The 23,932-nt window shown below is 36.1% G+C and overlaps 1 pseudogene; it reads left to right on the top strand.

The window, feature by feature from the left end:
* The first annotated feature begins 10,933 nt into the window (after window positions 1-10,933).
* LOC143546440 (zinc finger BED domain-containing protein RICESLEEPER 2-like) lies at window positions 10,934-12,684 on the top strand (annotated as a pseudogene).
* The last annotated feature ends 11,248 nt before the right edge of the window (window positions 12,685-23,932 follow it).

Below are 23,932 nucleotides of genomic sequence, written 5' to 3'. Positions count from 1 at the left end.
TTTTAAGTTAAAGGGAATGGATACGATGTTCACTGAAAAAGATATTCCAATAAGTATTATCAAACCTGAACTTATTGAGAGTGTTTTTGTCAATGAAACTTCAAAAATTCAAGAACTTGAACGTGTGTATGCTCAAAAAAAAACATCAGTTCAATCTGATCCATTGACTAAGGCAAAACAATTTTTAAAACAAGCTAAGAAGATTAAATTTGTGAAGTCAACTGGGACAGATACACTAAAAAGCTTTTCGAACTGTTCTAATTTAGATTTTTATTTAAAGAAGAAATCTGACTTATCTGATGAGTTTGCTAAGAGCATGACTAAAAATGTGAGTCATCATCAATCATCTGCATCAGTTATTCCAATTTCTTCTAAACATCATCATGTAGACATGCGAACTTGTTTTTTATGGGGTCAACAAGGTCATGTTGTGAGGAATTGTAGTCAGCAAAACTTTCAGAATCATCATCCTTTTATCAAGGACAAATCTAAGCCAATTCCAGTGGTCAAGGAGATCCTGAAACGACCTGTATCATATGCTGATGATACTCATATTTTGTTCTCTGATGTGAATCCTCGGATGGTTTTTCATATCAATGAGACACACGGTCAAGTGACACCAAAATTCATTCCAACTGAACCTATATGTCAAAACAAGAATTCAAACATTGTTCAAGCAGCGTACTTAAGACGAAAGTCTACGAAGCCAGTAACTTATTCACAAGTGGCTGAACAACAATTGAAATCTGTTAAGGTTAATGTTCAAAGAGAAAACCAAAAGGTGCCCAAGACCGAGGCCTGAGCTGCCTTTTTGAACTAATCACTTTTGTTTGTGTGTAGGGTTCATCCAAGACCATTTCTGGTGAAAAGTGGATCATGGATAGCGGATGTTCTCGTCATATTTCTAGGAATCTCAACCTATTAACCAACGTAAGAAATATTCAAGGGGGTTATGTAGCGTTTGCTGGGAATTCTGGGAGCATGATCACACAAGAGGGTGAAGTTTCAAATGGTCACATTACGTTTGAGAAAGTGAATTATTGCGACAAGGTTGATCATAACTTGTTGAGTGTATCGCAGATTTGTGATAAAAGTACACTACGATATTTACTGACAAAGAGTGTCTTATCTTGAAACCGGGTTATGTTATTCCCGAGGACATGGTTGTCATGCGATCACCACGATCAAATGATATTTATGTCTTAAATATGAGTTCTAAAGTATCCACATCGATCGAAACATATTTTGTCTCTAAAGCAACCGAGAAAGATTCAATTCTATGGCATCGTAGAATGGGTCACATACATGTCAGAAAGATGAATTATTTAATGGCAAATGACTTAGTTGAGGGTGTCTCGTTAAAGAATTTTAAGTTATCTGATCACTGCGTTGCATGCAAAAAGGGCAAGCAGAAGAAGAAGACACATCCCTCTAAGTTATTGAATTCCATTGATACTCCTCTTGAACGACTTCATATGGATTTGTTTGGTCCAGTGAATCGTGCGAGTATTTCTGGAAACTAGTATTGTCTTGTAGTGACAGATGATTATTCAAGATATTCATGGGTGTTATTTATGAGTTCAAAAGATCAAACACCAATTTTGGTACAAAACCTTATTACTAAGATCGAATCACTGTATAAACAATAGGTAAGGAGAATCCGAAGTAATAATGGTACTGAATTCAAAAACACTATATTGGATTTCTTTTGTATTCAAAAGGGAATTCACCGAGAATATAGTGCACCTTATGTACCTCAACAAAATGGTGTTGCTGAAAGGAAAAATAGAACTCTGATTGAAGCTGCACGTACAATGCTCGCTGATTCAAAGCTTCCTGTTCAATTTTGGAATGAGACAGTGAATACAACTTGTTATACGCTTAATCGAGTTCTAACAGTGAAACGACTCAAGAAAACAAGCTACGAGATCTTAAATAATAGAAAACCTAATTTAAAGTGCCTGGAACCATTTGGGTGTCCGTGTACAATGTTGAAGAAGGATTCGGGTAAATTTGAAGAAAAAGCTATCGAAGGGTATTTCTTGGGATATGCATCTCCAAAGAAAAGGGTTTTTAATTTCACATCTGGCTGTGATGAAGAATGGTACCATGTGGACTGTCAAAAGTACACAACTCCTCCTCAAGGGAAAGGTCCAGACTGGATGTTTGACTACGATATTTATTTAATTTTTTTACTCCTTCGACTGAACACATCGATGAAGATCTGGTTAGAGCATACTTTGAAGAACATTTGAACATTCCAGGATTTTCAAGTTCTAATGCAGTTGAAGTTCAACCAGATGCTCCAACTGAAGAATCTCAAGTTGTCTCTCCAGTTGCTATTGATAATGTTTCTACTTCTTCTGATGATGATCAAGCTGAAATTCAAGTTATTGATCTTGACAGTGATAATGCTTCATCTCCCGAGTTGGGTGAACATTACACTAACTTATTTGATAATGTTGTTGTTCCTGAAAATCCCACTCTTCGGATTCATAGATATCATCCACAGGAAAACATCATTGGAGAACTTGATGTTGGCGTTCGTACACGTCATCAAGTTGCTTCGTCAAGTGACAATAACACATTGTGTGCTTATACTAACTTACATTCTTCGGGAATTGTGAATATTGCTAAATTCAATTGCTTTCTATCTCAAGTTGAGCCAACGACAGCTCGTAAGGCACTTGAAGATCCTTCTTGGGTAGAAGCTATGCAAGACGAATTACAGCAATTTGCACGTTTGGGTGTTTGGGATTTAATAGACAAACCTGCTAGAGTCAAGAAAGCCATTCCGACTAAGTGGGTATTTAAGTGTAAGAAGGACGATCGAGGGGTGATTGTCAGAAATAAAGCACGTCTAGTGGTGCAGGGTTTTCATCAGCAAGAGGGTATTGATTACACAGAGGTATATGCTCCAGTTGCAAGATTAGAGTCAATTCGAATCTTCCTGGCTTATGCAGCTTATAAGAATATCAAGGTCTATCAAATGGATGTTAAAAGTGCTTTTCTCAATGGTGAATTACACGAGGAAGTGTTTGTCTAACAACCACCTGGTTTTGAAGATCCTGATAATCCAGACCGTGTTTACCGATTAAACAAGGCCCTGTAGGTCTACATCAAGCCCCGAGAGCTTGGTATGGCACGCTCGCCGACCATCTGACTGATAATGGCTTCAAACGAGGAACTGTTGACTGCACTTTATTTCATAAAACTGTTGGTGATGATCTTCTTCTAGTCCAGATTTATGTTGACGATATTATTTTTGGGTCTACAAACGACACATTGTGTAAGGAGTTCGAGAAGTCCATGCAAACAAAGTTCGAAATGAGCTCGATGGGAGAGATGAATTTCTTTTTAGGGCTGCAGGTTCACCAGTCTGATAAGGGAATCTTCATTCATCAGACAAAATATGTGAATGATTTCTTGGAACGGTTCAAGATTACTGCCGGAAAAATCCCTTCTACTCCTCTTCCAGTGGGTCACAATTTATCACCGGATGAATTGGAGGATTCCGTTGATCCTACCCTCTATCGTGCCATGATTGGTTCTTTAATGTATTTAACGGCTTCTCGCCCTGATATAATGTTTGCTGTTTGTGTGTGTGCTAGGTACCAAGCTAGTCCCCGAGTGACTCACCTGGCAGCGGTCAAGCGTATTTTGCAATATCTACGGGGAAATCCTGACATCGGGTTATGGTACCCCAAAGATAATATTTTCGATCTTACCGCCTACTCAGATTCAGATAATGGAGGATGCAATATCAACTTCAAATCAACGACAGCGGGATGTCAATTCTTAGGAAGCCGGCTTGTTTCCTGGCAGTGTAAGAAGCAGACAACGGTCTCCACTTCAACCGCCGAAGCTGAATATGTTGCAGCCTCGAGTTGTTGTTCCCAGGTTTTGTGGATACAACAACATCTTCGCGACTACGGTTTGAAGTTTCTTACTACTCCCATCTTGATTGATAATTCTGCTGCTATTAGTATCACCAAGAATCCCGTATAACCTTCTAAAACGAAACATATCGAAATTCGATATCATTTTATACGGGATTGCTATGAAAAGAAATTAATTGATCTTGAGAAAGTGCACACAGATTTTCAAAAAGCCGATCTATTTACCAAAGCGTTTGATAAAACACGTTTTAACTTTTTGCTTGGTTTAAATGGATTGAAGACCCTCGCTGATATCCTTAAACAAGGATGACTATCTTTATTTTCTGTCATATTTTTCTTTTAAAATTTATTTTGGTTTTAGGGGGTGAAAATCTAGAAAAGACAAAAAGAGTGTGTTTTCGTTTGTATAGATAAAATCCAAAAACATTAAAACATCTCAAAATTAAAAATATTATGATTTCTGTTCTTTAATGTTTTTCTTTTAAATATTTAGAAAAACCAAAAACATTTTAAAATTTTCGAAAATCCAAAAAGAATGTGATTTATGTTTTCAAAAATAAAATTGTTCATAACAATATCGAAAAAGACAAAAATATTGTGTTTTTGAGTATTTGTACAGAGAAAATCCAAAAAGATTTTTACAGACGTTTTTAGATTATTTTCTCGCTGAAAATTATGTCGGTTATTTAAGTTTATGAAGCATGCTTGCATGTTTTGGTCCTATGATTCACTCGTGAATTGATGGTTAGCCATTTATTTATTAACTTAAGTTAACTGGGGCGATTAAATTTATCTTTTCTTTATTTTATGCTCCTCAAAATTTTGAGTTTTTGAAGCAAAAAGAGAATATGATAGTACATTGATTATCTTGACCCCAAATTCAGCAAAAAGTAAGCTTAAAAGACTGTGTGCTTAATTGCATTGGTGCATTGGTAGGTCTTAAAACAACCCAGTAGAGTAAAGTATGTGATATAAACATAAAGAAACGCCAAATTGAAAGGGGTGTAGTCTCTAGCAAAAGTCTCGGTGAGGATGGCAGAAATGTAATAAACAGTCATACTCAAGCATTATATTTGTTGATCACCCAAAAATCAAATAAAGCAAATTACAAGAGTTAAGATTCTGGACACTGTGAGTCTTTATGCGGCATAACCATCTGGGTATTCATAAGCATGAATATTTCACTCGCCTTCTAGAGCAAACCCAAAGTCATTAAACTTGATCACCGCTGTACTTCATACAATTTAAATTACTGACTTGATCAAAATCCGCTGTTAGTCATACAATTGTTCCTCCCTTGCGTGCGTCTTAATACCATTAAGAAACGGACCCCAGGGGATAAAATGTATGTAAGCCGACAGATGGACTCGTGCATACTCACTCACAGTAAAGGAAACTTGATGCATTGATCAAAATTTCTACAATTGGTATCAAAATTTTGATCAACAATATAATGGTTTAAGTCAAGTTGGGGTGATTTGGCAAAAATCAAATTAAGCTTGAACCGAGATTAGAGGCTAATAGTTTCTGATATTCTGTGCTTTAATTGAACTATTTAATCATATCACAAAAATACTTGAATGTGTGTTATTAGATTTATATGGACAACAATACCAATGACCGACATATTGCCAGTCATAATATCGCTGAAATATAAAACTGTTATGGAAGCGCAATTTGGTCAATATGATTCTCTGCTCAAACTCAACAAAAATACACAAATATATACTGTTTTTGGATAAAATCATTGAAAAACACAAAAAGATTGTATATTTTAGTTGTTCGGATATTCTTTTGTAAATACATTCTTTAAATTCTTACAAAATACCAAAAATATTTCCGTCTTCTTTGTACAAAATACTTAAATAAGTTTAAGTTATGTTTAGGAAATCTGAAACATTTTTAACGTATCTGGTTGTCGGGATAAAAGGGTTTCTCGATAATTTGATTTATTTATTTATTTCTTTTTTTAATTCATTAATTTATTCATTTAATTATTTAATTTAAAATTAAATAAAAGAGTTTATTTCGCTAAAATCCAATTCGTTATTTATGGATAATGAACTAGGTGATTCTCTAGCGAACTAGCTTCTGGTTCCCTAACCTAATTCGCTTCCGCACTCTGTAACGAATCATCCCTTCGTTATGCATATTTAACGAATCATGACACGAATCATGTCTTGATTCGCTACCTTTAATTTAACGAATCATGACACGAATCATGTCTTGATTCGCTACCTTTAATTTAATGAATCACGTAGCGATTCGCCAACATAAGGTAACGAATTGAGTTAGCGAATGGGCTATTTCGTTAACTTTAAATTACACGAATCGTCTGATTCGTACAAGTTGTACCTAGGGTTATGTGCACTGTTATATAAGACAAGAAAACGAACAGTCTTCCACTGTTCGTCTTCTTTCTTCATTTTTAAGAAACCTGCTCCAATTCTCTCTGAAATTTCGACTTTCTTGTTTGAATATTTCAAGGACATATTTGAGTTTCTAAGGTATAGCTGATTATGGCGATATCATTTTCGTCAAAAATGGCTGTGTGTTAATAGTTAAATTATGAAATTTTAGGAGATTAAGGGTTTCTGATATTTTAAAACCCATTTGTGTATAATTTATGTTAATTCATATATGTTATTGATGTCATTATGATCGGAATCATATTCCGATACCCTTGGTGGGCTTCAATCATGAATTGATTGTTGTTTGCTGGGTTAATTATTGTTTTGTGACATTGGTGTTTATTGTGGGTTCGTCTAACCTATGTACTTAGAGATTTTGAGTCTTAATCTCATTCATCTTCGATTACGATTGTAATTCCGAGTACAACGAGCTTATTAGTGTGATGATTCGACGATAGTTATGGTCTAATTGTTCCTGGGTTCATCTTGTTGACTATCTGTGTTCATCCTAATTTTGACCTTGACTGTGTGAAGTCAAAGAACAAGTCTTATTTAAGACCATTCGTTAGTCTTAGCGAATTGGAACTGTTTCGTGTCCAATTCATTAAGATTTTACACGAATTAGCTTAGCGAATAAGATGTTACACGAATCAGATTTGAATTCGTTTTAAATATAGCGAACTAGAATTTAGTTCGTTAAACTTAAATAGTGATTCGCTAGTTTTAGTTCGTTAAGGTATTTACTTGATAGCGAATCGCCTGATTCGTTATCTCATTGTAACGAATCAGTGTGATTCTCAACGAATGACATTTATTAAATAAATTAATTTTAATATTAAATAAATTAATATTCATTTAATTTAATTAAAGGATTTAAATCGTCTAATACGCGTAACTAGATTAATTACACATATCTTTTGATTATATATTGTGAAATCTATTCTCATATTCAGTTTTATTTATACAGTAAAACATGGCTGATCAAGAACAACAAAATCAACCGCCACAGGAACAACCTCCACAAGGACAACCACAACAACAAGATCAACAAGCTGAAATGATCTTATTGCCATTCGATAAGAAGCACAATATTTGTGCTTATGTTGATCAAGATGTGACTGATTTGAGAACGTTTGGAGCTATCTTGACTTTCTTACGACGTTCAAAGATTCATTATGCAATTACTGCTAAACCTAAAGTGTATCTTAGTATAATCAGGCAGTTTTGGAACACGGCGGAATATGTTGAGGAAAATAATTGGGTTCGAGCTACAATTAATCAGACTCCAATTACGATTGATGTTGAGGTCATTCGTCGGGTGCTTCAATTTGATGATAATAATGATTACCCAAGTGAATTTGACAGGAAATTGGTTAGGGGTTTATTCACACGCTTGAATTATGGGGGTGATATTCGTAAGTCTATGTTGAACAAGAATGGGTTGTGTCCACCTTACAAGTATCTGCTGCATGTTTTACTTCATTGTATGAGTGGACGTTGCGGTGGTTTTGATGAGTGTAGACTAAGCTTGCAATCGGCATTTGTTGCTCTAATCCTGAACAAGCCCTTCAACTACTCAGAACTCATCTTTGATCATCTGAAAGAGCAAGTTCAGCAAACTCTACCGTCAAAGAAGTTCTTGATGTATCCTCGCTTTTTACAGCTAATTATTCAGGATTTGATACCGAATTTGGTGATTGATCAATCGTTGGTGAACGATGTTCTTGATATAGAACATATGAAAGCTGAAACGGTGCATCGTATGTTAATCTATAGAAAAGACAAGACACAGGATAAACGGATGATTGGTCATATAATCAATCCGGATTACGTATGTCCTCCTAATGAGCGCTGGATCCATGATGATTCGGATTCCGAGCGTGAAGGGGGAGAAGGTGGGAACAATGATGGTGGAGATGATGGTGGTGACAATGATGATGGTGATGGTGGAGCTGGTGAACGAGCTCTTAAAGAACAACAAGATGCAGTCGATGCTGCTCTAGCTGCCACCATGAAAGCTCAGCTAGAAAGAAAACGAAAGGGGAAAGCTATAGCTACTGGTGAACCATCAAAGAAGCCCCGTGTGTCTGCTGGGGCTGGGGTAATAATTGGAACTCCACCACCACGTCAATCAACTACTCAAAGTTCGGCGGTGTCGCTTACTACTAGCACTCCGATGCTTACCTTGACGACGACGATGGTGTCACATGAGAGGCTCGGTCTAATCCCTCAAATGGCGTTGACCGAGATACCGAGGCCTCCTGCTGTGTTGTCTACAGTATCTTTGACCATATCAATGAGACCTCCTCCTCTGCCAACAACTACTCTTCCTCCACCTCCGCCTAGTGATGTCTCTTTTATGAGGATTACTCGACCTCAAGGACCTGTTCAACCTGTTCATCCATCTGTATACAACTTGCCACCAGGTCGTCAAACTGAAATGCTGCTAAATCTGCTACATCTATATGAAAATCAAATGGTAGCTGACCGTCAAACTCAAGAACGACTCATGGAGAATCAACGACGAATGATGAGTTACATTTCTTTCTGTCAGAAGGAGACTAAGTCGTTACGAACGATTGTTGAGTCTCAGGGGTTGAAATTAAAGGAACAAGAAGAGTTAATTTTACAATTAACTTGTAAAGAAGATGCCCTCAAGAAACTTAAAAATGACGATGATGATCCTGATGAATATGATGCAGGAGGTGAGCCTAAACAATCGCATGGTTCATCCTCTGGTGCTGGTGTTAGTGGTGCTGACGATTCAAACAAGCAGATAATTATTTATCAAGATCCATTAGCTGCCAAGCCAATTGAGATGATAGCAGCTAACACAGTGATATTTATGGATGGATCAGGGGTGGTTAGAAGTGTGGTGAACAGAGATGAGATAGAGGTCGGTGAGTTTATTGTTAGATCTTTGACACGGGAGCAGATTTCGATTCTGCTTGGGCTGAATGACGATCAGTTGACTGCTTTAGAGACTGAGCCCGATGTCGAAGTGATCAATGAAGAAGAAATGGAAGTTGATCCGTTATTTATGGATACGGATTTTATTTATGAGAACGAGGAGATTGAGATGGAGGATGTGACAGCTGAAGAGTACCCGGACTTGTATCAACACGCACACGTTGATCAAGGTGCTCCGGTATTTCACGAAGATGTAATTAAAGAGACTGAGGATGAACAAGAAAAGGTTGTGCAGCGAACAGTTCCTTCACTCAAAGAAGTGACTGATGATGACATAGAAAGATGGTTCAAACGTCAGAAAGTGGGTAAGATTTTCAGTGCGTATCGGCATGTAGATCAAGAAAGAAAAGATAACGCTGCTGCTTGGATTGAGGCGAATCAGGTGACTACCTTCAAGACTGTTTCTAAGGTACATGGTGATATTGTCTCCTGGCTCTATGATTCAGACCTTAAAGTATGTATAGTCAAGTGGGAAAAGGGTGTCCAGTATTACGAGAGGATAATGGATGTTTTAACTCTACCGCGTTGGGATGTACGTACCCTCGCGAGACGTCCATTTATCAATCGTGGGAGTTACCGAACGGCTGAGTGGTTTCATCAACACTTACTGTTCGAGGTCAATCATGGCTTCAAATTCTTCAAGCCCCAGGTTCCAAGACGTAAGCGCATTGACGAGATTGATCCAAGGACTGGCTGGAAGAAACTTGTCTTGAAAGTGAAGTAGCCAAAGACAATGAAAAAGGTTCCTGTGAAGACAATGCCTCAAGATATTTATCTGTCTTTCAACCGTTGGTACTATGACAATCGTACTGGCGAGGCCGTTATTGTTCGTGGTCGAGGACTACAGACCGAGCTCATCAAGATAATCGACCCGATGTGGTTGTTTAATTTATCAGAGACAGACAACGACGTGCTATACAGGAAGCAGATTTTGTTTGAACGCCAAGAAGATTACGACCTAGCTATGCAGTTCCAACGAGTCGTTCGTGTGTGTCACGAACATGGAATTCATAGTTGCAGAGACTGGCAGTCCAAGCGCTTCAAATAAGTTAAAGACAAAGAGCTCAAGACGAGGGGGTGTCTGTTAGTGCACGGTTTTGCGTCTGGAGTCTTTGTTTTTATCGTTAATGTTTATTTGATAATTAATGTAATATTTAGTGTTTATATTTGACTAGTTCGTTAAGATTAAGTCTAGTTCGCTAGGGATGTTAGCGAACTAAGACTAGTTCGTTAAGGTTAAGTCTAGTTCGCTAAGGATGTTAGCGAACTAAGACATTATAATGTATTCCCTCCTGATTCGTTAGGGGATGTTAACGAATCAGGGGGTGGTTCGTTATGTTAAATTATGTAACGAAGGGGAAGCAGGTTCGCTAGGGGATGTTAGCGAACCAGGTCGCCTTCTATATATAGTGAACTACTGTTCACTTTAAGTAAAGTTTTGAAAAAAGTTTTTGGGAATTTTTGCTGTCCAGATCTCATTCAAGCTTCACCTTAATATTATACTACTAATGTATTGATAATATATATATACATATATATACAACATTGAATCGGTGTTAATTATGAGCTAGATCTAGTACTAATCGGATATTCACAGATCTGAGATCTGTTATTGTTATCAATTGGTATTACGGGATCAAACACACTGTAAGCAAAAGTACGCACCACAACCGTCAGGGTCTACATCACATCTCTTGCGACACTTGAAGAAATGTACGTATTTGAAAAGGAAAAAAGGTAAGAAAGGTTTCATTAATTTTGAACAATCTGCCAATGATGATGGATCTGAATTTAACTTGAATGGGAGTTTTGATCTTATGAAGTGTAGAGAATTGATTGCAAAGATGATCATAGCCCATGAGCTACCTCTCTCATTTGTTGAGTACCATTGGTTCAACCTGTTAATGAAGTATCTCAATCCTTTATATGTAAAAGTGAGCATGTCTACAATTACAAGAGATATTATTAAAGTTGTCGATGTGGATAGAGAGAAGATGAAAAAACTTTTTAAAAAAGTTGATATGATCTCACTTACTAGTGATTACTGGACATCAAATCAAACTATAGGGTACATGTGTTTGACAGCCCATTATATAGATTCTTATTGAAAACTAAGAAAAACTATAATTGGTTTCAATGATCTTTCTCCACCCCATAGTGGTGAGGTTATATCGGATAGCATTCTAGAGTGTCTTATTAAGTGGGTTATTCAGGACAAAATAGGTATTTTTACTCTAGGCAATGCTTCAAATAATGATAGGGCAGCCGCCTTTTTGAAAAATAACTTTCAAGGGAGAGGAAAGTTACATTTTGAGGGGTTATTTTTTCATGTGAGATGTTTAGCTCACATCTTGAAGTTAGTAGTGCAAGATGGTTTGGGGACTATTGATTCGTGACTTTTGAAAATTAGAGAAGGAGTTAAGTATTTGAAAAAGTCTCCGGGTCGTTTGTTAAAATTTGGTGAAATAGCAACAACTTTGGGTATCAACACTCGTCGGTCTTTATGTACCAATGTAAAGACTAGGTGGAACTCTACACACCGGATGCTTGAATCAGCCATTCACTACAAACGAGCCTTTCAAGGTTATGCATTGAGAGATTCAAACTTCGAATGGTCCCCCATAGATGACGAGTGGACTCAGCTGAAAAAGTGTGCAAGGTTCTTGAAGTATTCTTACATGCTACTTAATTATTTTCGGGCACTTCATATCCAACACCAAATTTGTTTCTTATTGAAATTTTTAAAGTGAAGAAAGTGATAAGTAATGCTTTTGCATCAAACGATGGGTTTTTAAAAAGCATGAGTGTTCCAATGCATGCTAAGTTTGAGATGTATTGGGGGGAAATTAGTGTGCTTATGTCAATTGCATCAATTTAGATCCACGTTTTAAGTTAGAGTAAGTTACTTGGACATTTTTCAGTGGTTGTTTTCATCTAGTGAGCTTAAGAGTCGAGTTGAAGATGTGACTTTGAAGTTGCAGTCCCTTTTTGAAAAGTATTCTAATGCATTTATGGCGACGAGGGCTGCCACAAGTAGCTCGAAAACCTCTACTTCCTTTAACCATCAAGCTGGAGAAGAAAAAGATTTTTTTTGCTTATCTCAAATCTAAACCCATTGCAAGTACACCAAAAAAATCAGAACTTGAGGCGTATATGGAAGAACCCAATTACATTGGTTTGGTGGACAAAGATTTTGATGTGTTGCTATGGTGGAGTCAAAGTTCTTCCAAGTTTCCTATTTTAAGCAAAATGGCTCATGATATTTTTTGCATTCCTATCACAATTGTCGCTTCGGAATCTGCCTTTAGTGCTGGGGGCGTATTTTTTATGATTATCGTAGCTCTCTCTCAAAAGATAATGTGGAAACACTTGTATGTGGAAGTGATTGGATAAAGGGAGCCTGAAAAAAATCATTCAAACATTATACATAAGCTTAAATTAATATTTTTTGTGCATCTATAATTCTTTTTTTTAGCAACATTGGTAATCTTTTCATTTGTAGCAATCTGCAAAAGAAGAAGAAGATTTGGAAATAAAGATCCCAACGAATGATCTTACTACTAATTGATATAGAAGGTATTTCTTAATTATGTTTATTTGCTATTGTTTAGAAATTATTGTTGTACATAAATAAATGCTTTACTGTTGTTTTAATAATTATTAATAGTAGAATTTTGAGAAATAGCAATTTGATGTCTTGATGCATGTCAAAGAGTGACTTATTAAAGTCCTAACAATTTTGAAAAATTTTAGTTTTGTGAGAGTTTTGGGCTGCTATTATGCAGGTCAAAGAGTGACTTATTAAAGTCCTAATGCTTTTGAAAAAGTTTAGTTTTGTGGGAGTTTTGGGCTGCTGTTATGCAGGTCAAATAGTGACTTATTAAAGTCCTAATGCTTTTGAAAAAGTTTAGTTTTTTGGGAGTTTTGGGCTGCTGTTATATTTTAGCACTAATGCATCTTATTTTAAGCTTAAATGACAACTTAGCAACTTTCTTTTCTTCTTTAACAGATAGGTTGTTGAAATGCTGGAGTTGCGGAAGTGCAAGTTGACTCGAGTCATGCTATTGAAGTTGTTTTTATTTTGTTGAACTTTGAAGTTTTATATTTGGTTTGACTTAATTTGGATCTATTGAACCTTTTTGTATTTGGACGTCTATCTATATGTTACCCCGGAAAAGTTGAAAAGTCCAAAATAGTCGGGAATGACCCAAAAAATTATATTGTTAGTAAAAGTAGTAGACATGAGTGAGAAACTTATTTTTAAAATTTTTCATTTCAAGAAAATCAATAAGATTGTAGCTAAGGGCCGGCAACGGATACCATATGAGCCCAAAACCCAATATCACCAAAAAATATGCTCTTAGGCTTGTAGCGTCAGGAATCTAAAATCGGATAAAGTCTACAAAAATATTAAAGATGGAATTCGTTTGAATCGTGAATGATCAATCTACGTTAAAACGGAAATACTAGTTTATAGTTCAAATACCACCAAAAAACAACAAAACCCCCTTCTTTCCACATTACAGCCTTAAACCCCTCACCCTTCATTTACTTTTTGCCCAATTATTCTCCATGCAAAACAATGAATATTATGGATATTTAGAAGATTTGGTAAAATATCACCAAGTCACCTCAAGCTTACACATACCTACTTTAACATAACAGCTCACTCAAGCCACTTCTCTCTTTCCATCTATATATCGATATCATCATCTTCTTCATCTTTTATATTTCAATTTTTCTTAAGAAAACTCAAGAACACCCATCCATGAAGTTTAGTTAAACTCAAGAACACACCACCCATCCTTAAAACAATAAACCAAAAATAAAAAACCCACACCACCACCACCACCAAAACGTCACCACCCATCCCCTCCCTCACTCCACCTTACAACTTCATCTTCATCCTCATTCCATTCTCTTAAGATCAAGTAGCTTAAAAGGGTTAAGGAGAACGAAGCACCATCGGTTTAGAAAGCTTTTGAAAAGAACTAGGAAGCTCAAGAATCTTTTCTCTTATTCACTTCTTCCATCCAAAAACCCAAGGTTGAAGCCTTATAATGTTCATTTATTTCTAGTGTTGCAATAAAATGTTTCACGCATTCAAGAAATAAGCTAAAAACTCAAGTTATGGATTTAAACAATGAATGCATGGGTGTGTGTGTGTGCTCAAAAACCATAGGGGTGTGTGTGTGTGTGTGTGTGTATGGGAACCCAAAACCCACATACATGCATACACATCTATACTCTAGAAACCTAAAGAAATATTAATGCTCTTTCAAAGATTTAAGTAACATGGATAAAGTGATAATTAGAAAATGGTATTATGGACTTTTATGGACTAAATAACTCATGTTGAAAACATATACACTAATAGAGCTTCAATTGATCGAATCTGTCATATCAATTGAACACCGGATCTAGTTATCTGATATATGTTTATGTATATTAGGCTTGATAATATTAATGAAGTGTTGAGTGGATAATCGGGCAAAGTAATGACACAGGAGGAATTACTTTATAAACACTTAAATTAATCTGAGGCATAACAACCTATATATAGAAGATGAATGCCATTCGTTAGGCATTCCGTAACGAATGGCCTTCATTCGTCTTCATTACCTATATAACCAAAATGGTATAGCGAATGACTCATTCGCTATACCCCATTCGTCAACATTCCATGACGAATGGATACAATACATAAGTTATAAGGTCCATTCGTTAAACATCCTTAACAAATGAACATGTAATAATAACGAATAATGTTCATTCGTTAAACATCCTTAACGAATGAACAATAACTTAACGAATGGTATTTAATTACTAAATTGCCATTCATATTAAAATAATAATAAATTACATAACGATTACAAAGACTCAAGACGACAAAACTGTGCACTAACAAACACCCCCTTGTCTTGAGCTCTTTGTCTTTACTTTATTTGATCTCTTGGTCTTCCAATATCGACAACTATGAATCCCGACTGCATGACACACACATACAACGCGTTGATATTGCATAGCTCGATCATAATCTTCACGCCTTTCAAACAAAATCTTGTTCCCGAATAACACTTCGTTGTTGGTAACAGATAAATTAATGAGCCACATTGGGTCTATGACTCGTATAAAATTAGTCTTCATTCCTTTGCGCAACACGATGACCGCCTCGCCTGTTCTGTTGTCATAGTACCATCGATTGAACGATGGATGAAGATCTTGAGGAAAGGTCTTCACCGGTACTCGCTTCAAAGTCTTCGGCGGCTTAACTTTAAGAACGAGATTCCACCAACCGATACGAAGATCAATCTCATTATTATACTTTCAGTTTGGAACCTGCGGTTTAAATAATTTAAACCCGTGGTTGACCTTGAAGAGCAGATTCTGATGAAACCATCCTGCTAACCGATTTCCACCACGATTGATAAACGGCTGATTGGCGAGCGTCCGCACGTCCCACCTCGGCAGTGAGAGAATGCCAGTAATATATTTAAAATAATGGACGCCGTTCTCCCACTTAATAATATAAAATCTTAACTCCGAATCATAAAGCCAAGAGAAGATGTGACCTTTAACAGTTGCACGACCTTGAATTTGGTTTTCTGATTGGCTTTGGCACGTGCAATGATATCTAGTTGGTGCTCTTGATCAACATACCAATAAGCTTCAATGATCTTCAAAGCTTGAGTCTTGTTGTGATTCTTGAACCAGCTTTCTATATCATGCTCAGACGAACTTGAATCTTTTTCGGACATTTTCTCTTTCTTCTTTGTTGTTTTCTCGAGATGATCTTCGGCAACTTTGACATATTCTTTGGTGAATGTTGGAACACCCTGATCAATATTTGAACGGTGATAAAGATCAAGGTATTCCTCTGCCATAACATCTTCCATCTCAATCTCCTCATCTTCATAAATATACGACTTATTCCCATGTGGAACACTAGTGTCAAGCAAAACCTCTTCATCATTCACAACCTCCACATCCTCCTCAGCCGCCAACGCATATAACTCTTCATCGTTTAACCCCAACAATAATGATATTTGATCATGAGACAGGGCATGATCAACAAATTCACCATCCTCGATCTCGTCAGCGTTGGCAATACTCATCACCACACCAACCTCATAATCCATAAATAACACGGTTTTGGCTTTAATCAAATTGATAAGCTTAACATTAGTCGTGTCTTGATAAACGACTATCTGTCGATCATTGACTTCACCACCACCACTCGTACCTACAGAGGAGGAGCCGTGAGCTTGTTTTGGCTCACTTCCACTAGCACTGGCAGCATCATGATCCTTATCATCATCATCGTCAATCTTCAACTTCTTTAACGCGTCATCATTGCAGGTTAATTAAAGAATACGGTCCTCTTGCTCCTTCATCTTCACCCCCTGAGCTGCAAAAATCTCACGCAACTCCTTTGTCTCCTTCTGACAAAACGAGACATATCCCATCAAACGACGTTGGTTCGTAATAATTTGTTCTTGAAGTTGACAATCAGCCGCCATTTAATTCTCATATAAACGAATCAAACTGAGAAGCATGTCCATCTGATTTGTGGGTGGCAAAGTATGAACTGAAGCCAGAACAGGCTGCACCGGACCTTGTGGACGGCTTATTCTTATAAATGATAAAGCCGAAGGTTGTGTCGGCATCATAGTAGGAGTAAGAGAAATCATTGTTGATGTAGTAGGAGGCTTTAGCATAGGAGATAAAACTGATTAAGGAATTGAGCCAAGCCTTGGATCGGATGTAATGGTCGTTGTCAGAGTAAGTGTCGGGGTGCTATCAGTAAGCGACACCACCGACCGTTGTAGCGCAGACGACCTAGGAACCTGTGGGCCTATTTCCACTCCCGAACCTTGCCTAATTCGACGCTTGGGTGGTTGTTCTTGAAGCGTTGCCTTGCCTTTGCGTTTTCGTTGAGCAGCATAAGAACTAGCTGCCTTAACCTCAGCACGACGGCCATCACCCCTATTTCCATCGTCTCAACCGTCTTCATCACCTCCATCGTTCCCACTTGGTCCCTCTTCACGTTCAGAATCCGAGTCGTCATAGATCCAACGATCATCAGAAGGACATTCATAATCCGGATTCGCTAAGTGACCAATCAAACGCTTGGTCCTTGGACGATCTTCTGGTTCTTTACCACGATAAGTCTTCATTCTCTTCATTGTATTAGAAGTCATGTGTTCCAACTTTAACACATCATCCTGTAATGACTGATCAATCATCAGATCAGGAATCAAGTCCTGAATAATTAACTGCACAAACCGTGGATACGTTAGAAACTTGCTTTAACGATTCTTGATCAAGCAGTTCTCCTTTGGATGATAAAATATGAGCTCGGAGAAATTGAACGGCTTGTTCAATATGTGAGCAACAAATGCGGATTGAAGCATAATCCAACATTCGTCAAAGCTACCCTTGCGTCCCCCAAGGCAATGTATTAATACATGTAGTAAGTACTTGTATGGATCACACAAGTACGCCTTGTTGTATTGGGAACCTCCAAAATAAAATAATCTACCAATTAGTCCACATATCAAAGCCTTATCAAATTCACATGGAAGATTCATGTTGCCGGTAAACCTGAGCACCCGACGTATCACACCGAGAGTGATCTGATTAGTCTTCTTGTTGATCTCTGCGACGTTGTGGTTTTTAGATTCCACATACTTTTCCGAATCTCAAAACGGACGGATGACACTAATATGGACAAGTACATCAGCAGTTATAGCATAGTGAATCCTGGATCGACGTAAAAACGTAATAATTTCGCTAAAGATGTCCTGATCAGCAAAATTGTCCAGCATAAAAGCACAAATATTGTACTTCTTATCTAATGGCAACAACGGAGCAGAAGGGGCTTGTTGTTGCTGTACAGAAGGTTAAACAACAGGTTGTGGATCGACAACAGGAGTATCTTGATTAATCTCATCAGCCATTGCTATAAATACATAAACATGAAGATTAGTAACATGAATAATTTATTTAAAACATAAGAAATCAATTTATACTTAAAAAAATTGAAGTCTGTTGAAATAATTATAAGTGTCATTCGTTGGTATATTCGAATTCACACATATCATCCTCAGGATAAAATCATTGGTGATCTTGATGCTGGTGTGCAAACACGTCATCAGATTGCTAATACGAGTGATGTTAATGTATTGTTTGCGTATGTTGATATGCATTCTTCAGGAATTATGAATCTCGCAAAATACACTTGCTTTTTGTCTCAAATGGAACCAACGAGTGTTCGTATGGAGCTTGAAGATTCTTCATGGGTAGAGGCAATGCAAGAAGAACTGCAACAGTTTAACCGACTGGGTGTTAGGGATCTCATTGACAAGCCTGATAGAGTTAAGAAGCTTATTCTGACCGAATGGGTATTTAAATGTAAGAAGGATGAACATGGGGTCATCGTCAGAAATAAAGCACGTTCGGTTGTGCAAAGTTTTCATCAACAAGAAGGCATTGACTACACATAAGTATATGATCTAGTTGCTTGATTGGACGGTATATGAATATTTTTGTCTTATGCAGCTTTCAATAATATTAAAGTTTATCCAATGGACGTTAAGAGTGCGTTCCTAAAGAAGTGTTTGTGTTGCAGCCTCCTGGTTTTGAAGATCCAGATTATCCATATCGTGTTTATCGATTGAACAAGGCTCTTTATAGTCTACACCAAGCCCCTAGAGCTTGGTACGGCACACTTGCTGACCATCTGATGGATAATGGCTTCGAACGAGGAACTGTGGATTGTACTCTCTTTTATAAGAATGTTGGTGATGATTTGCTCCTCGTCCAGATATATGTCAAAGACATCATATTTGGTTCCACAAATGACAAGCTGTGTAAGGAGTTTGAGAAGTCAATACAGACGAAATTTGAAATGAGCTCGATGGAGGAGATGAATTACTTCATAGGGTTGCAGGTTCATCAGTCTGACGTTGGAATTTTTATTCATCAAAAGAAATATATGAACGATGTCTTGAGCCAATTCAAGATAACTGCCGGAAAATCCCTTCGACGCCTCTTCTCGTGGGTCACAATTTTTCACCGGATGAATTGGAGGATACCGTAGATCCAACCCTTTACCGAGCAATGATTGGTTCTTTAATGTATTTAACTGCTTCTCCTCCTGATATCATGTTTGCTGTTTGTTTATGTGCTAGGTATCAATCGAGTCCCTGAGTGACTCATCTGGCAGCGGTTAAACGTATACTTCACAATCTGAGGGGTAATCCTGACACCGGATTATGGTATCCCAAGGATGATAGCTTTTGAACTCACTGTGTTTTCTGATTCTGAATATGGAGGATGCAAGATCAATTTCAAATCTACAACAGCGGGTTGTCAATTTCTAGGAAGTTAGCTTGTTTCCTAGTAGTGTAAGAAGCATACAACGGTGTCCACTTCAACCGCATAAGCAAAGTATGTGGCAGCCTCGAGTTGTTGTTCACGGGTTCTTTGGATCCAGCAACATTTGCGGGATTACGGTTTGAAGTTTCTTACTAATCCCATATTTATTGATAACTCTGCTGCAACTAGTATCACCAAGAACCTCGTGCACCACTCTAAGACAAAGCAAATCGAAATTCGATATCATTTTATTCGTGATTGTTTTGAAAAGAAATTAATTGATCTTGAAAAGGTGCACACGGATTTTCAGAAAGCTGATCTGTTTACCAAAGCTTTTGACAAAACTAGCTTTAACTTTTTGCTTGGTTTAAACGGATTGAGAACTTTTGCTGATATCTTTAAGCTCGGATAATCAAATTTATGTTGTAAAGTTTATTTTGTTTTGTTATTTTATTGTTTTGGTTTTTGGGGGAGAAAATTGAAAAAAATACAAAAATTGAAATTAATTGATCTTGAAATTGTATGTGTGTGTGATTAGGTTATAATGTTATTATTCTTTCTATATATACACCCAAGGGGAAACCCTTTATTAGTTAGTAAGGGTAATATGACCCATCAACAATTACCAAACTAATATATAATAAGGTATAATTAATAGTTTTGATCTATTATAATATATAAATGATTATAATGGCCATATGTAAATATATATATATATATATATATATATATATATATATATATATATATATATTATATACTAGTTTTTATCCCCCGTATTACGGGGTTGTTTTATATTTTTTGTTCTAATATTTATTTATATTTTGAATTTGTATTTTTTTTATTGTGTGAAAGTTAATAATATACTTATGGTTTGATGATAAATTGTTTCACAAATAAATGAGATGTTATAACCCGGTTTAAAAGCTATATGGTTTTGATGAGACCCATGACCCATTTATTGTTTTTACTATAAAATTGGTTTTTTAATTATAAATAATATTTATAAAAGTTAATAATATGCTTATGGTTTGATAAGACCCGAGACCCCTTTATTTTTTTTACTATCAAGTTGGTTATTTAATTTAAATAATATATATATATCTTTTTTTAAATAAATAAGATATTAATTTTTATTATACCCAATTTTATAGGATTTTTACATCAATAATTTGGTGAGAATAAATTTTAATTTAATGAGATGTTATAACCCGTTTAAGGAATATCTGGGTTTGGTAAGACCCATACCCATGAATTCGGGTCAAACGCATGAGAAGCATCCATTTAAAAATCAAGCAAATCTGGTGACTCCAAAAAAAGGGGGAGCGACCACATCGCGACATGTAGGATTTTTATGTCTTCGTTTATATATATTATATATATATTATATTTAATCTCACATTCTCCCACTTGGCCGAGTAATCATTTATTATGAGTATTAGATAAGCCTGATCAGGAGTTAATACTCATTTTAGCTTTAAACTCAAACTGGAGCAGAGAAATACAGTCATTGAATTGAACATCAGCTCAAGGCCCCCATTAATTATACCGCATTCCTTATTTAAAATCTAAGTAGTTTTTATCAAAATTTTAAAGTAAGCCCTTCAAACGTTTGATTTGTATATTAATTCGTCTATATGTCTTTATGCATGCATAACATATTAAGAGGCGTACAAAATCAAAACTGAGGAAAATTAATAATTATTCATTCATAGTATAATATGCAATTATACATGGTCATTAGTAATCACGTCTTAATTATTAAGCGCTTTCATAAGACTTATGGGTGACAAACCATTAGTTATTGGATCCTTACACATATCATGAAGGTATTCAATATGAAAATTTAGATTCCCCAATTCATTTATAAACGAATAATTAATTTCATATTGATATTTAATGCAACACCTCTCAAACTGTTACTGTTTGAGCAAATATGGTAGCTGGTTTTATCACAGTAAGTCTTCAATATATAATTTATATGGAGTTAATAAACTTATGAGTCCACTGATAAATTTTCAACAACATTTATTGTTAATTGCGTTGTGATTAATCAACATATTATGTCATTATAACTAAAGTTGTTGTTATCAGTTCGTTATGACACCTCCATGAGAATATATCCCGAAAATTACATTTTCTTATCTCTGACTATGACATAGTTTAGAGTAATTTACTCGTTTGAATTTTCACTTCTTCTTTTAAATTGTAGTCTTTTGTTCCCTTTAATCTAGACATATCTAGTGTGTTCCAATTTGAGTAATATCTAAACGAGTATAGACTTGAACTAATATAAGGGTTCTACTTAATGAAGTATAAGGAAATAATCTATGTGATTCTATTATCCTCTAAAGTATAGCAGTATTGTTTCTTACATGTGTAGGAATATCTCTGAGAATTATAATATCAAAGTATGTGTGAACAATGCTTTGACTTATGTAACATATACTTGTCAGAAGAATGTCATCTATATACGAACAAGTTTGTTTTTAGTTGCTCCCACTTATATTAAGGTAGGTACATTAATCCACTTGGTTTTTGATGAAAATAATTGTATAAAGATTACATCACATTTTGATGTTTTCATTAACCCATATATGGATTTTATTGACTTACAAACTAAATTTTCTTTGACCTTCAGGTTTAAATTTTAGGTTGTTTTATGAAGAAATAAATATGTAAGCCTATTGTTAGGGAAAGTTGTTTTAATGTTCGTCTAATGTAGCTCTTAACTATTATAAGCTATTAGAATAGTAATGTTTCTTAAAGAATACTTTTGTAATATAGGTAAGAAAATTCTTAGCTCTATATTCATGTTCATCAACAGGCTCCCCTTTTTCATTAGCTACCATCTTCTCATGGGTGTCTATCGGAGTAGAGGCAGTCTTCAAGTCTTGACATTTGAACTTGTTCAAGATGTCTTGCACATACTTTGATTGGAAAATGAATATACCATCTTCATTTTGTTGAACTTGCAATCCCAGAAAGAAATTCATTTCTCCCACTGAGCTCATGCAATCAGTGTTTTAAAAACCGGTTCATACCGGCCGGTTGTACCGGTTAAACCGGATTTCGCACAACAAGCCGGTATTTTGAGTCTGGTATTATTGACCGGTTTGCTAGAACATCGTACCGGCGGTTTTTGTCTAAAATACCGGTTTTTACCGGCAAACCGGTTTTAAGCACGAGAAATTTTTGATATTTGCGGTCCATATTTTTCCAAAATTACTTTTAACCCAACAATTAGCATTCAAACTTATAAACTTTAGGACTATTTTTTTAAACTTGAGTGCTTTTGTATTATGTTTTAATATAAATTAACTTTTAGATTATTTTTTTGTTATGAAATCATTTACTTTTGGGTTATTTTTGGAGTTGAAGTTGAATTTATAGGAAATTATAAGGCAACTAGTCAACCGGTTGAACCTCCCGATATAACCCGGTTCAACAGGTTGTACCATTTTTTAACCTAATCCGGTATAAGTAAAATACCGGTTTTTAAAACATTGCATGCAATACTTAGACTTTATCACTTCCTCAAACTCCAGACACATATGTTCATCAGTAAATCCAAATATGATATCATCAACATAAACTTGAACCAGAAGTAAATCTCTTCCTCTTTTCTTGTAGAAGAGGGTCTTGTCAATGGCTCCCCTTTGAAAACCATTAACAAGCAGGTGGTTAGATAACTTATCATACCAAGCTCTTGGAGCTTGATGTAGTCCATATAGAGTCTTGTTTAGTTTGTATACTCTATTAGGATAATTAGGATCCTCAAAACCTGGAGGTTGAGTAACATACACCTCCTCTTTGATTTTTACATCCAATTGAAATACTCTGATGTTCTTTGAAGCAACATAGGCTAGAAAGATTTTGATTGCCTCTAGCCTTGCCACTGGAGCAAATACTTCTTCAAAATCTATCCCTTCTTCTTGTAGGCATCCTAGTCTTGCTTTGTTCTTCATTACAATACCTCTTTCATCCCTTTTGTTTTTGAAAACCCATTTGGTGCCTATTGCATACTTTCCTCTTGACTTACCCACAAGTTCCCATACTTGCAAATTTTTGAATTAAGCCAACTCCTCTTGCATTGCTTACACCCAACTGTTGTCTTTTAAGGCATGAACAATGTTCTTGGGTTCAATTTGATATAGGAAGCAGGAGTACAAACAAATGTTTGCAGATCCAGATGCAATTCTTGTAACTCTTTCATGAATATATCCAATGATGTTTTCAGAAGGATGGTTTCTTTCTACATATGAAGTTTGG

Source organism: Bidens hawaiensis, unplaced genomic scaffold, assembly GCF_021521415.1.
Source record: "Bidens hawaiensis isolate Kalapana, Puna unplaced genomic scaffold, B.hawaiensis_p1.1 tig00014347_1, whole genome shotgun sequence".
NCBI classification, from domain to species: domain Eukaryota; kingdom Viridiplantae; phylum Streptophyta; class Magnoliopsida; order Asterales; family Asteraceae; genus Bidens; species Bidens hawaiensis.
Note: the sequence above shows the minus strand (reverse complement) of the source record. Positions and strands in the feature narration are given on the sequence as shown.